The sequence below is a fragment of the Meles meles genome, chromosome X (genome assembly GCF_922984935.1).
Source record: "Meles meles chromosome X, mMelMel3.1 paternal haplotype, whole genome shotgun sequence".
In the NCBI taxonomy this organism is placed as follows: Eukaryota; Metazoa; Chordata; class Mammalia; order Carnivora; family Mustelidae; genus Meles; species Meles meles.
Window position 1 is genome coordinate 6,904,204 of NC_060087.1, and position 16,787 is coordinate 6,920,990.

General features: G+C 48.3%; 1 long non-coding RNA gene across 1 annotated transcript; it reads right to left on the reverse strand.

The window, feature by feature from the left end:
* Nucleotides 1-9,575: 9,575 nt before the first annotated feature.
* On the reverse strand, nucleotides 9,576-10,752 carry LOC123934382. Its single transcript, XR_006816791.1, has 3 exons — nucleotides 10,673-10,752; nucleotides 10,445-10,579; nucleotides 9,576-10,187 (listed from the first exon to the last, which is right to left on the reverse strand). It is a non-coding gene; the product is annotated as an uncharacterized LOC123934382 (long non-coding RNA).
* Nucleotides 10,753-16,787: the final 6,035 nt, after the last annotated feature.

Here is a 16,787-nt window from a genome sequence, read left to right on the forward strand (position 1 = left end):
TTGTACAAGATCAAGAGTTAATGAATGAATGCTCGTATTCAGTTGTTCATTTGCCTTACAAAGAGTTGGAGGCAGCCTGGAAGAAGTGGGGGCTCTCTGGGCACCTGGGGGGTTCAGAGGGTGAAGCCTCTGCCTTCGGCTCAGGTCATGATCTCAGGGTCCTGGGATCGAGCCCCGCATCGGGCTCCCTGCTCGGCGGGGAGCCTGCTTCTCCCTCTGCTTGCCGTTCCCCCTGCTTGCGCTCTCTTTCACATAAATAAATAAAAATGGGAGTTTTCTCTGAAACCTGACAATGACCAGTGTGAAGAACAGGGACTTAGCAATAAAATGGACAGCCATTTGCCACGAGTTTCATTCAAGTTGCTTGTTTTCATTGGCGTTGAAAGTAGACCTCTATATTCAGAAAGGCCGTGTGTTCATAATTTTTCTGGACCGACCTCTTGCATGCAGTGAGACACCTCTGTATGTGATAACAAGGGAAATGATCCTTGTCCGTCAACAGTGCTCAAAACCATGGTGAACAGAAACCATGAGAAAGGAAAAACTTGCTTTCTTTCTGGGCGAAATACTGAGTCAGCACATTCCTGGGATCAATAGGGTTATCCGTTCCTAAATTCTGAGTAATAAGCTTTCAGTGGCTAGGAACGAATGACCCATTATTCTGCTAAGGGGAAATAGTACCTTCTAGTTCCTGGGACAGACAGCGGCCAAATTACACGTGTTGGCATCTGCTGGTCTCTGACCACATCTCATGAACGTGTTCTGCTTATTCCAACGCTGCCCCTAAAATGGGAGAAATACTGGCACTTTCTACCAACAGCCGAGGAGGCTGGGGTCTTCTTCAAGGCAGGAACGAGCTTGGAATACATGATGTGTTCAGCACAATTTATTCACGGTAAGCCACAGTCAGCCTGATACAGACGGCCTGACCTTCTCAAAATACAAAAGGTCGTCAGAGCCCGGCTCTCCTGAAGCTGATGTGGGCACAGCCATCTACCGCCGGGAACGTCCTTCTCTCTGCTCTCTCTGTAGGACGTGGACTGTGTCCCACGTCACTGCTCGTTTGAGGCCTCAGTTTCAGGGATGAAATAATTAATGAGGTTGAGTCCCCTGGTCTCTTGTCCAAAGAGTTTATTTTGGCCCTTTGAGTACTTGAAAGTCTGTCCTATGAACTGATTGCCTCGCTCTCTCTCTCTCTCTCTTTTTTTTTTTTGGCCTTTATTTGCCGTCAGAAATGAATCCTCAAACACAGACAAACCTGACAATATAAAATTCATACTTTTAATTTTTTAAGATTTTAATTTATTTATTTGAGAGAAAGAGAGCACGAGCAGGGAGAGGGGCAGAGGGACAGTGACGAGAAGACTCCCCACTGAGCGGGGAGCCCGGTGTGGGGCTCGATCCCAGGACCCTGAGATCATGACCTGAGTTGAAGGCGGACACCCAGGCGCCCCAAATTCATACACTTTTAAAAAAGAAAGAAAATAAATAAATCTCTGTCCACAGATTCTTAGCTAAAACTAAAAGTAGTTTTCTTTGTGTGTAACCTACAAGCTCCTGTTTTCACAACTAGACACTGTCGGGGGTTGATAAATGTCTTCAACTCATCAACCACGAGCGTTTGTTTCCACCTCCCACTTCCTGGTTGTCACAGCTCCATCCAGAGAGCGACATGCTGTCTCTGGGTCTCATCTCCAGGCTGGAAATTCCGCTAGCAGCCTGGTGTGGGAATCGGTGGGCTAGCTCTGTCTCTTAGACAAACGTAGGCCCTTGGAGTCTTCGTCTAGAGGGCTGGGCAGGAGCTTAACGGGTAGAATCTGGAGAGAGGATGGACCAGGATGAACTGGCAGGAGACCAGAGTTCCAACTCCAGTAATTGCTAACTTAATGACTTGGGACGAGTCCCTTGAAATAGTCTGGCTCTTACCTTTTCCCCTCATAAAGGGCAAAGGTTGGCTGTGTCTTCTAAGGGCCCATCCGTTCTATGATTCTGGTTTCTAGACTCGCACCTATTGGGGGTCACCCCGAGTGGCGGGTCTACTTGTCTGGAACTTTGCAGCATGAATTCAGGGGTCCTGTCCTGGGACAGCACTACCGTTCATCCGGGAAGACATGAGAGATTATAATGTGTTTCCCAAATACCAGTCTTTCCACTAAAAACTTCCAATTTGTGCCACAGCCCTGTCCTACCTGTATTTTTATTTTTGAGGTGTTTTTCTTTGAGATGACTCGCTAAGACTTAACTTTATTTATGGAGACATTGTGTCACTTCACTAAAGGGATACACAGGTTGCTGTAGATCACAGCAGAACCAGCAGAATCGGTAGATCATGGCAGAACCAACTCCAAGCCTCAGAGGGAGGATTCTGGTGCCTTCCGCTTCTCTGGCTCTCACAGGCTGGGAGCGCGGTTGGTGTCCTGCTCACTGCGGGGTGTGCACCCCCGATTTGGGAGAACTAAACACAGGGTGACCTTGGGGTCCCACTTGGCTCACCACGAAGCTGGCTCAGCTCAGATTCTGTTTCACTTCTGCTCCCCATTGAGCCCAACCCCGACTAAAGGGTAACAGAAACATTCTGGTTCTAGAAATTATTAGAGGACAGTGACTGCTCTGTGGTCTTTCAAGGGCGTTTGTGAACCCCCCACCCATTCATTGCTGCTCACAGCAAAATGTTATCTGAAGCGAGCAGAGGCACAGGCCATGTTCTTCGGGGCGTTATGACTGAAAACAGACATGCTCTGCGCTTACACCATAGACTGTTCTAGATGCTGCCTCCAAAATCTTTCCTGCTGGTCCATGACTTTTGGTGGTAATGACATTCACACGTGGAAAGGACCCAGCCGCTCTCCTTCAGTCAAGCCCCAGACTTCTGTGGTCTTAGCCCCAGAAAGAAGATCTCTGGGAGGAGGCGGCTGGTGGACCCGGCACCCCCGAATCTTCACCCTGACTTGCTTCTTTCCCCTGGGGTCCTCTCACCCGCTGTCCACCCTCACCGCCATCCTGCTGTCCTTGGAAAATAAGCTGGCGCCCTGAGGACATCTGCCCATTTTCTTCCCTCCGAACATATTTAAGAGAAAAAAAGAAACAAAATAAAGGAAAAAGCCAGAATTGTAACTCAGAAAAGCCTTGACTAAATCCCAAGAGAGTTGAAATGATGTGGATGCAAACACACATGGGGGATGACCACACAGCGTAGGCCTCCAGCTGAGTGGCGCACGACCGCTGTCTTCCCTGAGAACACCTCTTTCCCCGGCGCAGCTCTGCAGTCTCTCTCTGCTGGCCTCGCCCGAAACCCTTGCTCCCTAGACTGGCCCCCTAGCAGGGTTCCATCCCCGAGGCTCTGTGGACATTCGGTAATAGGGAGCCCAGGGGTAGTTAGTGTCCGAACTGAATTAAATTGCAGGATACCCAGTGGATGTGGAGAACGGAGAATTGGGTGTTGCTGGAGAAATGACCTAGCAGTTGGTGGGATCACTGGGAGGTCCAAAATGACGGCTTTCCTGCTTCTGGTGAAAGTCCATTTATGGTCATATATCAAAAGTTAGAGCGAAACTTTAACAAATCTTTCCAGCCTGATGGAACGCTTAGACGGTAATAGGAAACTGACGGAGCATCATTACGGTGTCATCGAACGTAATCGTGCTCACACAGATGGCAACATTAACTCTCCTGGTCCTTCAGAAGAACTAGCTCTTGCAACAACTGATTAAAATTGCTGGTTTCCCTGGAGGTGTGGATTATGTATCTTTATCACAGAGGACTTCCTGGCAAAATAATACAGTATTTTTCTTAAAATATTTTAAGTGGTTAGACAAACGGGGAAGCCTAACCTCTTTTGACAGTGGTAGTTGCTAGTTACAGAAATAGGGGACATGGTTGGGGGGGCGGGGAGAAAGTATCTTTCCCTTGCGTGAGGATGTTCTCTCCAGGCTCGTGGGCCACGGTCTTTGTGTCACCTACACCACACCCCAACGAATGGCACGTTCCAACATGAGACTCTGCCAGGGTGGCTGGGAACCCGGTTTTGCCCCCCTGTTTTCTGGGAAAGCTTGACTGTGACAGCAAGGCCACAAACTTGGTGGCCTGAAGCACAAATTCATTCACTTACAGTTCTGGAGGTTGCAAGTCTGAAAAATGGGTCTAAAATCCAGGTGTTGGCAGAGCTGGAAGCTTCTGGAAGCTCTGGAGGTGAATCCCTTCCTTGTCTTTTCTGCTCTCTTGGCTCATTGGCTCCCTTCCAGCCAAAAATGGCCTCACTCCAAAATCGGCTCCCATCATCACACCCCTTCTCTGACTCTCCTCTTTTCCTGTTGTAAGGACCCTTGTGGTGACCTTGGGTCCATTCGGATAATCCTGGATAATCCCCCGTCTCAAGACCCTGAACTCTATCCCATCTGCAAAGTCCCCTTTACCATCTAAGGTAATACCTTCTCAGCTTTCAGGGATTACCATGTGGACATCTTTGGGGGCCGTTACTCTGCCTACCACACTGCATCCTGCACGGAACTCTCCGTGGTGGAGTTCTTTAGCCCAGGAACTCAGAAACGTGAAAGAAGGAATCGTGGTACATTCCGCATGCAGCTAAGAAAATTACTCCGTGAGGTCCTGTTGTCCATCTCTGTCTCCTAGTTGTCAACGACCTTCACCAGACAGCTGCCAGAATGGCCTCCATTTTGGTGTGGTTTGGACTTGGCGCTCTCTGTCCCCACTTCTGCTGACCTTCTCTCCCGAGGGCTCAAGAAGGAGTGTGTGTAGAGAAATGGGCAAGGGTGTGGGATTATCCTACTTCTTTGCGTTCTGTAGCGCTCAGGCCCCAGTAAGCATTGTTACAGGTGGTTGTTCTGGTTATTGTGCCTTGGCAGTACTGGTTGGCTGTCTGTAAACCAAAATTCCAGATGTCCAAGGTCAATGCCAAATCCCCAGGGCTCAGTGGCTGACGACAGCTGCCATTGTCCTCTCCCTGTGTCCGGTTGTGCCAGAGAGTGTCCAGAGGAGAAGGGACCAAGTTCTGTTATTACTGCCAGGGGTTGGAAAGAGCATGTGCGGTAGAGTAACAAGCACACAAGAGAATGAGCTACAGGCCGCCGGAGAGGGCGAGGGCTATTTAGGACTTGGTGCTCGACGAGGATTGTGTATTGCAGTCACCTGGGAAGATTTGTTTATTTATTTAATTTTTGGCTTACCTGGGAAGATTCAAACAGTGCCCTTGTTAGGTCTGCACTGTTAGGGACTCAAAGCTAACTGGTCTGAGCATCAGTTTTCAAAGCTGCCCAGGAGAGACCAATGTTCAGCGACAGCAAAGAACCACCGAGGGAGGACTCTGAGCCAGGTGATGCAGTGAGTACCCTTGTATTCACAGAAGCCGTCTGCATCAAGACCTGTGCATTTGAATTTTGGGGATCTTGTTAAAAATCTGGGCACTGATTCAGCAGTTCTGGGCTGGAGCCTGAGACTCCGCATGCCTAGCAGGCTTCTAGATGATGCTCATGGTGCTGGTCCAAGGACCTGTCTTTAAGGAGTGAGGATCTCCCAACCCATTTTACAGAGGAGACAATGGAGGCCCGGGAACACGGGTGACTTACCAAAGGTTTGGGGCAGAGTTGGAACCAGGGTGGCATCGGCTTCCTCCCAGTCCAGTGACCGTCCCATGACACATGCCTGTCTCAAGTGAGAGGAAGATTCACCAGTGCTAGCCATCAGCGAAAGTAGGGCATCGACTGATTATGTAAAAATTATCAAGATTTAGCAACACGAAAAGAGGAAAATCATGATAGTGTGAATCAGCCATAGTAATTGTTTATGAGCAAAATGGGTATAAGTTATTTATTTGCTTAAGAGACCAAAGTCTATGTGTATTCAAGTTTTTTTATATATATGATTTTTATATAGATACTTTTTACCTTTGTGAAACACTATTTTATCTATTTTAAAAAATTTTAAATGTATTCATTTCAGAGAGAGAGAGAGCGGGGGGAGGGGCAGAGGGCAAGAATCTCGAGCAGACTCTGAGCTGAGTGCAGAGCCTAGCATGGGGCTCGATCTTATGGCCCTGAGATCACGACCTGAGTCAAAACTAAGACTCAGATGCTCAATCAACTACGCCACCCAGGTGCCCCAGGAAACACTATTTTAACGAAAAGAAACCCTGATGACTGTCAGAGGGCTGAGAGTGAGATGGGGCTCTGAACTTCGTACATCAGCTTGGACTTCCTTCCCCTTGGAGCTGGCCCTTTAAGGCCAGGAGCCCTCAGATGGACACGCAGGGGGCTCTGCTGCTGGTGGGTCTGTCACGGTCCACAGCACATTCTTTCCTTTCCTTCTCTTTTCCTTCTCCTCTTCTTTCTCCCCCTTTCCCTCCTCCCTCCCTCCCTCTCTCCCTTGCTCCCTTCCATTTCTCATAAACATGGAAGGTGTAGCCTTCAAAGTCTTTCTTCTCCAACAATCACCACACCCAATGTGGTAAAATATTTAGAATGACTAACTCTGTGTTTGAATCCTTTCATATTTTTTTGGTAAAAAGTTTCTTTTATTCCAGTATAATTAACATACAGTGTTATATTAGCTTCAGGCATATGAAATATTGATTCCACAATTCTGCACATTACAAAATGCTCACCATGTAGAAGGGGGCGATAAGATTAATTTTTAGGGTTGTTGTAAGATAATTCAGAGAAAAATGGAAAATTCTTCCTAAAAGGTGCTGTTGCTGTCGTTTGACTAAGGTGAGCTCTGATCAGGACCCCCGCACCCCCCACACCAAACCACAAGAAGACAGAGTAAAGAGCAAAAGGGACTCCATCAGGGAGTACGTGAAGTTAAAGGAGGACTGTGGCTTGATTTTGTCACCATCCGTGCCCCTGAGAGGACCAAGTGGCCTGATGTGAGAGGTTCGTGCTCGGCCAGGCCAGGCCCAGAGCTGGCGTGCCTGGTGTCTGGGGGCTCTCTTGGGTCCTGGGCGGTCGGCCGCCTGCCTCTGTGGCTCACGGCGCACACAGGCTTTTAGCGGCAGCCCCGTCTGAACTCTGCTGGGAATAGGATTTCCACTGCTGGTCCGTGTGCTGGGGACAATGCTTTATGAAAAGCAAAATGAAAACTTACATTGCTTGAGAAATCACCACTTGGAGATGGCATTTATCCTGTACCTTGAAAAAGGGTGATGAAGAGAGAACGAATCGAATGTGAGCAGAACCTTGAACCCTGTAGTGCCCGGGGCCGCTCTCCTCCATTTCAGTGACATTTGGGAGGCTATGCTGCTTGATATTTTGTTTTCTGGCTTATGTTGACTTAAAGTCTCCCTACATCAGAAAATATCGATGGCAATAAAACGTGGCATTAGCCTGAAGACCCTAACACTGGAAGCAGTTCATGACCAAAACGTTTTCTGCTGAGTTTTTTCATTTTTCTTGCATGTCTTGGGTTTGTCTTCTGAAAGACTTTGTCTTCTGAAATTGTCCAGAGGTGTGAGAAGCACCAAAGGATCGTGAGTGAGAATTGGATCGTGACATTGATCATGAACCCTACCGTATGCATAGCAACACAGTGAGTTTTGTGGATGACCCCGAGGCACTTGTTACAAACGTACATTCCAGGGCCCTGTCCTTGATGCTTACAACTCAGTGGAACTGGGGCTGGGCCTGGGAAATTGTATTTTGAGAGTTCTCCTGTTGGTTCTTTTTTTTTTTTTTTTTTAAGATTTTATTTATTTGAGAGAGAGAGCAAGAGAGATCACAGAAAGGGAGAAGCAGACTCCCCACCGAACAGGATGCCTGGTGAGGGACTGGATTCCAGGACCCCGGGATCATGACCTGAGCTGAAGGCAGACGCTTAACCCACTGAGCCACCCAGGCGCCCCTCCCCTGTTCATTCTGTAGCTTAACTAGATTAAACATATACAAGACCGCATAAGGACGCAGGATCCCCTAAGACTAAGTCCAGGATCTTTGGCCAAATATTATTGATAGGTAATCAAACTAGATCAAGAGGGGCAGTGAGGTTTTGGGGAAAAGTTAGTCGTTCTAGAGAAAGGAAAACAGCTGGTGATTCCTGACTACTTATCAGGGGCCGGCACCTGCGCTGAGAGCTTCATAGAGATGAACGCTGGGCATTTACTTCTTTATTTATTTTTAGCAAATGAGGAAATCAACACTCAAAATGCGGGGGCAACTCAGTCCAAACTGCAGTTACAAGTGTCGGGAGTAATGGCACGATCACAGATCTGTAACACTCCACAGTTCAAAAGGGAGGGGGGAGAGAGAGCGGCGCCGCTCCCCTCGAAGACATTTGTTTGAAAGGAGGTAGATGAATTTACATGCAACTACCGCAAGGAACTGACGAAAGGACATAAGATGATTTTTAGTGGCTGTTAAAATTCTCATTATGTTTGGGAGGATGAATCTTGTTAACGGGTCCAGAGAAACTTACTCTTAGAGAAAAAGTATAATCAGATATTAAACATTTGTGTGACTAATTTTGTTTGGCTGACACCGAAGGCCAGTGTATTTTCTTGGTACAGCCTTAAAGATAATAAATTGGTGTTTTAAATATAATATTAGCTGCATAATTTTATTCTGCTTTGTTAGCTTATGCTAGCCCAATAAAATCTGACAGCGGAATAGAAGATCCTCCTTGGGGTGATATTTTAATTGTCATAAAAATGTCATATAGATTAGGGGGCCAGCTGAGCCCTTATAGTTTCTCAGGGACTAGAGAAACCATTAAAAAATGCATATGCTATTTCCAACATAAAATACTGGCCATGATTCCAGCCATAATGTTCTTTTTATGTGAATTTTGCCAAATGCGAAGCCATGAATTATATTAATTCCCAGAAATCATCTTCCAAAAAGCTTACATGAAGTATTAGAGACTCCCCCCCCTCTCCTCTTTCCTCTTTCTTCCCTGCCTGCCCACCCCTGTCTGCTTGTTATTATGGGGAATTTTGAATTAATACAAAAGTGCACATAATTGTATAAAAAAAATCCGGACACCAAAACATTTATTTCTATAGCAATTTCTGCCCCTCGGCTGCTGCTACATCTCGAGTCAAACTTTGGTTTCTGGCCAGCTTCTCCCTCAGCAGTTGAGACACACGCAATGAATGGGTTTTCCGCGCAGCTGTGATTACCTCCTTCCTTGGAGGATCCACGAGCCCTTCCCTGGCCAGCAGGAAATCCACAGAGAATATTAGACTGAGGTCCGTGAGAGTCTAGCGTCGTTAGCAAACTAGAGCCTGCAGGTCTGCCCCGGCTGCTACCTGCTTTGGTAAAGAGAGCTTTCCCAGGGGCGTCTGGGTGGCTCAGTGGGTTAAGCGTTTGCCTTCGGCTCAGGTTGTGATCTCAGGGTCCTGGGATCGAGCCCCGCACTGGGCTCTCTAGTTAGCAGGAAGCCTGCTTCCCCCTCTCTCTGCCTGCCTTCTCTGCCTACTTGTGACCTCTGTCTGTCAAATAAATAAATAAAATCTTAAAAAAAAAGAGTGAGAGAGAGCTTTCCCAGAACCCTGCCATCTCTGTTCGAAGACTGTCCCCTAGACTGCCTCCCTGAGACACGGGCAGACGCAGATGGTTGTGACAGGCACCCTATGGCCCGCAAAGTGGAAAATACTTGCAGAAAAATAGTCTGTCCCCTGTTCCTACCCCCTGTTGTTGTTCAGACAAAGGTATTAAATTAGGTCAGCAACTTTGTTGGTGGGGTCCAGTCGGAACGACGGAGCGCCTGCCGGATGAGAACTGAATGCTGGAAACAGGACCCCGGCTGAAAGAACATTTACCACCTGGAATTCGCTGGTCATCGTGGCCAAGGGAAGGAGCCATCCACGGCTCTTAAAGCTTCTGCCCGCAAGTGACACATCTCACATCTGTCCACTTTCATTGGCCAATCGGACGGCCGAGCCTTCAGAGGGGGCACGAAGTGCGATTCTGCCATTGCTAGGAGTAAGTCAGCCCAGCGCTCCCAAATCCACCGTCCGCCTGGGACAAGTACTCAAAACCCAGATGAATCAGTGCCATAAGCAGACGCGCTCACACACGTCAAATACTGACTTTTTTCTCCCTAAAGGGACGGCAGCATTTCTCGTATTTTAATGGAGTTGCACTCTTGCGTTGTGTCCAATACACTGAAGATCGGCTGAGGAGTTTCCCTCTGAAGACTTCAACGCCTTTCCTCTTTGTCAGCGTCACATCTATAAATCACTGTGTTCGCGAAAAGAACGAAAACACACATGTCTGTACCTAATTAGAATTCCTTTTGTTTCACCCAGACTATTCAAAAGGACTTAAAACACATGAGCAGGGGAAAGAAGCAAAACAACGACACCTGGGTATGGTCGCAGCTTGGAGGACAACTTCTATGTGTTTTAATTTGCAGGGGCGACCCCATTGGCTCCAAGAGGCAGACGAGCTTTCTCTCTGCCACAAGCAAACGCCTCCCGATGCCCACGGACCTTTACCAGAGCCTGTGTCGGTTCGAGCGGCGACGGCCCTTCTCGGTCATCAGTCTGTCCTTCCCGTGAAAGCTCTGCTCTTCTGAACGTGGTTCATTCGCGTCCCTCCTTTGGGCAACCGGTGGTGAAGGGAGGGAAGGTCTGGAAAGAGGTAGATGAGGGCGTCATGAGGCCCAGTCTAGCTCACTGCCTGTTTTTGTAAATAAAGTTTTATTAGAACACGGCCGTGCTCACCACGTACATTGTGTTCGCGGCCGTTCTTGAGAAGCCGAGGCCCAGTTGAGTAGTTGTGACAGAGACCGGCTTGCAAAGCTGAGAACGTTTACTGTCTGGCCCTTTGCGGAGCAGGTTTGCTGACCCTGCGCTTACCCACTGACTCTGTCTTCTTTTTTTTTTTTTTTTTTAAAGATTTTATTTATTTATTTGACAGAGAGAGATCACAAGTAGATAGAGAGGCAGGCAGAGAGAGAGAGAAAGGGAAGCAGGCTCCCTGCTGAGCAGAGAGCCCGATGCGGGGTTCGATCCCAGGACTCTGAGATCATGACCTGAGCCGAAGGCAGCGGCTTAACCCACTGAGCCACCCAGGCGCCCCTGACTCTGTCTTCTAAACACCCCCCAGATACGCGGCCTCCCGTCCGTGACTGCTTTCCCTTCAAACCCTGTCGTGTCTCGTCTGAGCTGCCTCTAAGTGGCCTCCCAGTGCCTTCCATCCCGACTCCGCGTTACCTGATACCCCGCACTCACGCCGGGGTGCCTTCCTGGAGCCAGATTTGATATACGAATGTACTTGAAGTTCTTCAGCGTGTCCTCACCTCTTTGAGGGTCCTGTTCAGACATCGTGGCAAGGAGTTTAGGTGCCTTCGGGAAACGGCTCTCGCTTACCTCCAGGCTCCGGGCTCAAGCCAGCGCGTAGCTTTGCCCATGGGGTTACCTCCGACCTCCGTGCTTTGTCTACCTGGATGCCGCTTCCTTCTTTCCTTCATCCTTTAAATTGGAGCTCAGGAATCTCCTCTTCCTCTTATCTACACGAGATGATAGGTATTAAGTAAACCCATTGTGATAATCATTTCACAAAATATATCAATCAAACCATCATTCTGAACACCTCATACAGTCAATAATTTCCAATAGAACTGGAAAAAATATACAAATTTCTGTTGGAAATTGTACTGGTGGTGGGGCACCTGGGTGGCCCAGTCAGTGAAGCCTCTGCCTTCGGCTCAGGTCATGATCCCAGGGTCCTGGGATCGAGTCCCGCATCCAGGTCCCTGCTTGGCAGGGAATCTGCTTCTCCCTCTCCCTCTGCCCCTTACCCCTGCTTGTGCTTGTTCTCTTTCTCTCTGTGTCACAAATGAAAAAATAAATAAAATCTTAAAAAATAATACTGGTGGCTAGTTTTCATATCTGTGTACCAACCTGGGCTATCACTATGTACGTCTATCTAATATACACGCATACATTATTATAAATATTGTATTTATAATATACAATAAAATATAAATATAATATTATAAATATTATAAATTATATATAAATTATAATTATAAACACTATAAATATATATAAATATGTATATATACATATATATTTATATATGTAGATTATGTGTGCATATTCATATATCAAATATACATATTTGTATATGGATATATGTGTGTGTGTGTAAATACACACACACATAGCCCAAGAGGTGGCCATGGAATGTACACCGTTGAGAATTTTTCAAGTTAAAATGTGACTCTAACCCTTAAGGTTTCTTTAACGTGGAGGACAGACAAATAGTCGAAAAATATTGGTAAGCGTTACCCGCCGGTGATCTGCCCGCTGATCCCGCTTCCCTTCCACTAACCTGCTTTCATCTCCAGCATCTGCTCCGGTGACTGACCCCCCATCGCGTGGCGGCTAGCCTTTTCCTCACCACCTGGCCCCGACTCCGCGTCCGTCATACATACGGCTTGTAGTCAAAGAGCTGCTTCTGGCCTGGCACTCTCGGACACGCACGTGTGCCCCTACATGTCAGCCCCGCAGCCTTCCGCGCGGAAACGGGGCATATGGCAGGCAGGTCTTCCTTTCATCGGGGTCAGGTTCAAGGCACCCGTTGCGTGAAGTTCATCGGATAATGCCCTGATCCAAGACTGGCTTCCTGGTTGCTGATATCAGCCCTCCATTCCCCAGGTTCAGGTTTCTTTCTTTCTTTTTTTTTTTTTAAGATTTATTTTATTTACTCGACAGAGAGAGACAGAACACAAGCAGGGGGAGAGGGAGAGGGAGAAGCAGGCTTCCCGCTGATGTGAGGCTCCATGCCAGGACTCTGGGATCACGACCTGAGCCGGAGGCAGACGCTTAACGACTGAGCCACCCAGGCGCCCCTCCCAGGTTCAGTTTGAATCAGGGTGGGCCAAGTTGAAATTCTCTTTAGCAGTTGGGGCCAGGGGAAAGCAGTCTGAAGAAACAGTTAGGACAGTTCTTCAGTTCCCTTTTCTTAAGCCTTCACTAAGATCGTAGTCTAGGGGTGCCTGGGTGGCTCAATCGGTCAAGCGGCTGCCTTGGGCTCAGGTCATGACCTCAGGGTCCTGGGGTCGAGCCCCACATCAGGCTCCCTGTCGGCGGGAAGCCTGCTTCTCCCTCTCCCACTCCCCCTGCTTGAGTTCCCTCTCTCGCTGTGTTGTTCTCTGTCAAATAAATAAATAAAATCTTTAAAAAAGAATAAAATAAAATAAAATCATAGCCTATTGGCTGGTGAGGTAGCTGAAGTAATAATTTGTATTGTCTCGGCAATGATAACCACAGTCGTTATAAGAACTGATCGTGTTTATTCTGGACATACTGGGGCAGGCCTTGGACACGAATGATCTCATTAGTTCATCCTTGGATGCTAGTAAAATGGCCAAAACAGTCATTTGAGGGAGAAAAAAGGGACAACAGTCTGTAGCGCGCTCTCTCTCTCTCTCCGACCTTTAAAATTATTTTTCAATTTTATAACTTATTTTGAAATAGTCTTACATGAAGTTGGAAAAATAGCACAGAGTTCTTGTATATCCTTCACCCAGCTTCCCCAACAATAATATCTTATATACATACCGATTCATTGTCAAGACCTTGTGCGTGTGTGTGTATATGTGTGTTTGTGCACATGCGCGTGTGTGTGTTTCTATGAAATCTGGTAGTGTGCGTCGATTCCAGAAGCCATCGAAGTCAGGGAAGGGAATTGTTCCATCACCACAAAGAAACTCCTTCTGGTTACACCTGAACCTCTGCCGATCTGTTCTCCCTCACTATGACTTTGTCACTGCCCAGTGCTTTTATACGCATGGAATCACACGTATGTAACCCTCTGACACTGGTTTTGTCACTCAGTGTACCCTTGAGATCCATCCGAGCCGCGTGTATCAGTGTAATTTTTTGCACTGTTTATTAAAAAGAGACTTTTTCGCAGAGTCCTACCGGGAGCGTTCAGACTTCAGCCAACCGCTGCTCCGTTCTTCGCCGTGTAACCAGCAGGGTCCCCTTTAGGCAAGGTCAGCGGTCGGGCAACCTGGGATCTCGGGAGTTTGCCTTTGCAAAGAGTTTTCTGGCTTCAATCCCCTCTCGCCTCTCACCCGAAGTATGTGATCTTCCCTTAACACCTCGTCTTTTCTTTCCGTCCTTTCCAGAGGCCTCTTGCTCGCTCTTAGCCCCTGAGATGAGCCCTTGTGATAAGGGCTTAGATAAGCAGGTTACTTATTTGAGAGGTGATTGTGGGAAGCAGGAGTGCGGGAGGGAGTAGAACGGGGGGGGGGGTGTGGAGAAAAGAATACAGAGCACGTGAATGAGGGTGTTGTAGCTGTGGACACCAGGGCTCAGTCCTACCGGGGACTCCTGCAGAATGGTATAGAACGTGCCCCAGAATTGCCATTCTGAAATGTGGGAGCTGCAGGCATGTATCCCCCCATCTGTCCCTGGGTGAGGGCTGTTCAAGCACACGATCCCCCTGCATTTCTGGACGGTACCTGCTCAAGTGGATTAGTGAGGTCAGGCTCTGCAGAGACAACCGCCCCAGCAAACCAGACGGACAGACACAGCCCCGTGTGGAGGCGGGAGAGCAGAGGTGAGCTGGGGAGCCAGCCGGTGCCCAGGCACAGAGTCAGATGGGGGCGAGACTGAGATGTCTCCAGGACACCCTTGGTGGCAAGAGCTCTCACGCTGATTTCCACATTTTCTGAGACTGGCTCAGGACCCTGCGAGAGGCTGTCTTCTTGCGGTCATGGTTAACGGAGTATTGTGCTCTCTCGAGTTGTTCCAGCAACTCTTTGAAAGCCTATAATTACTTGGAAGGATTTTATCTATGTAATTAAATTAATCGAAGCCTAAATCTCTATTCCACCCTGAGCAGTTCCAAATAATTTAAATAATTTTTTTTCACCCCACTGCCTTATCTAAGTTGCCAAGATGCTGTTTTTCTAAACAGTTCTTTGCCGGGAATGCTGGGGGGCTCAGTCGGTTAAGTATCCGACTCTGGATTTCTGCTCAGGTCCTGATCTCGGGATCGTGAGATTGAGCCCCACATCAGGCTCCACGCTCCGCATCGAGTCTGTTTGAGGATTCCCTCTCCGCGTTTCCCTCTCCCCCTCAAAATAAATAAATAAATTTAAATAGTCCTTCGCTTTTTGGTGGTCACCGCCATGCGCTACCGCTGTGGTTTCCGTGTTTATCTGCCTCCTCCATGAACTTCCTTGCTGTCGACCTTGGAGTGTTAACCTCTCTGCATCCTGGGTTACTAGCACACTGTCCCACACGTGGCTGGCATCTGTAAATGGTCGCAGCTGAGACTGGGGAGTGACAGGGAGGAGGGGTGGCGCAGAGAGAAGAGCAGGGCCGTGGAGGTCAAGGTTAAATCTCAGGTCAGTGACTTTAGGGAAATTGCATTAACAATTTACACCAACATTCTTCTCCCCCAAAGAGTAACCGGCTCATAGGGGTCGGGTGAGGCCAGAAGGCCGTTCGGAGGAAAGACAGGTCTATTGTAGCCGGTGGTGGCTGCTTCCCCCTGGCTTCGTTGATGGCCTCGTTGGGGGGCGCCTCCTAGACCTGCAGCTGTCTCTCTGGCTCCTCCCCTTTCCCTGTTTCACTTTATGAACAATGTTATTAAGAACAAATTAGCCCAGTTTCAGAAGCAAACTAGCCCCAAACTTAGAACCTTCAAATGACGATTTGTTATTAGTTACAATTGGGGTCGGGCTCTGATGGGTTCTGGTGGACCGTTCTCCTGCTGCGCGCACGTGTGTGTGTGTGTGTGTGTGTGTGTGTGTGTGTGTGTGTGAGCTGGGGCATTCATTTGGCTGCATCACAGGGCAGCTGGGCAGTGCCAGAACATTCCAGAAAGCTTTGCCTCTATGTGTGGGGAACTCGGTGCTTCTCCACTAGCTCAGTTGGTTTCTCTCTCTCTCTCTTCCAGTCTCTCTGTTTCCACATGGCTAGTCTGGTCTTCCTTGCAACAGGGTGTAAGAGTTTGGGCTTTCCCCGACCACAGTGGTCCGACTTCTAACATGGTGGCTGATTGCCAGGGGGAAGGAAACAGATGCTGTCAGTATTATTAAGATCTGGGCTCAGAAGTCCCAGAACGTCTCTTCCACGACAGTCCTATTGGCCAAAGTAAACCACGGGCAGCCGGGATTCGAGTGGGGGGAAATGGAGTCACCTCTTGCAGCTGGCACGTACCGGCGGCGGCAGAGCTGCTGGACCCCTCTCTCCGGACTCGTTATCACGCTCACCCAAGTTCGGCGAGGGGCAGGCGTGCGCTTGACTCAGGGGAAGGAAGGCAATGCGAGGCTGTCCAGGAAACTATGCAAGCCACACAAGCCACCAGATTTCTGGAGGATCGGGAGTCAAAAGCAGGGAGGGATGGAGAGAAAGAGAGAGAGAGAAAGAGAGAGAGAGAGAACGAGCACACCGCAGAGTACAGCTGAAAGGAGAGTATCTGTGAGAAAGAATAGGAACCACGAGAGGCCACAAGCGAGCTGGAGACAAGGAGATGCAGAGAGAAGGGGAGATACTGAGGCACAGACCGTGACAGAAAAGCAGACTGCGTTCTAGTCCTTAGTGCTGACCGGAAGCTTTCAGTTCCAGGGCTACTGGCGATCAAGATGCCCCTTTTCACCCAAGATAAGCAGGTGCGTCTCTTGTCCTCGTGTCCAGCAAAATGATTCAAGAAATGAGTTTGAATCCCAGATCTGCCACCTATTGGTTCTGCTTCCTTGGCAAGTTTACTTCTGTGGTTCACTTTTCTCGTCTGCAAAGGAGAATAATAATTACGCCTGTGACACGGCTGTTTTGACATTTGCAAGCTCTTGGAGCAATGCCTAGCATGTAA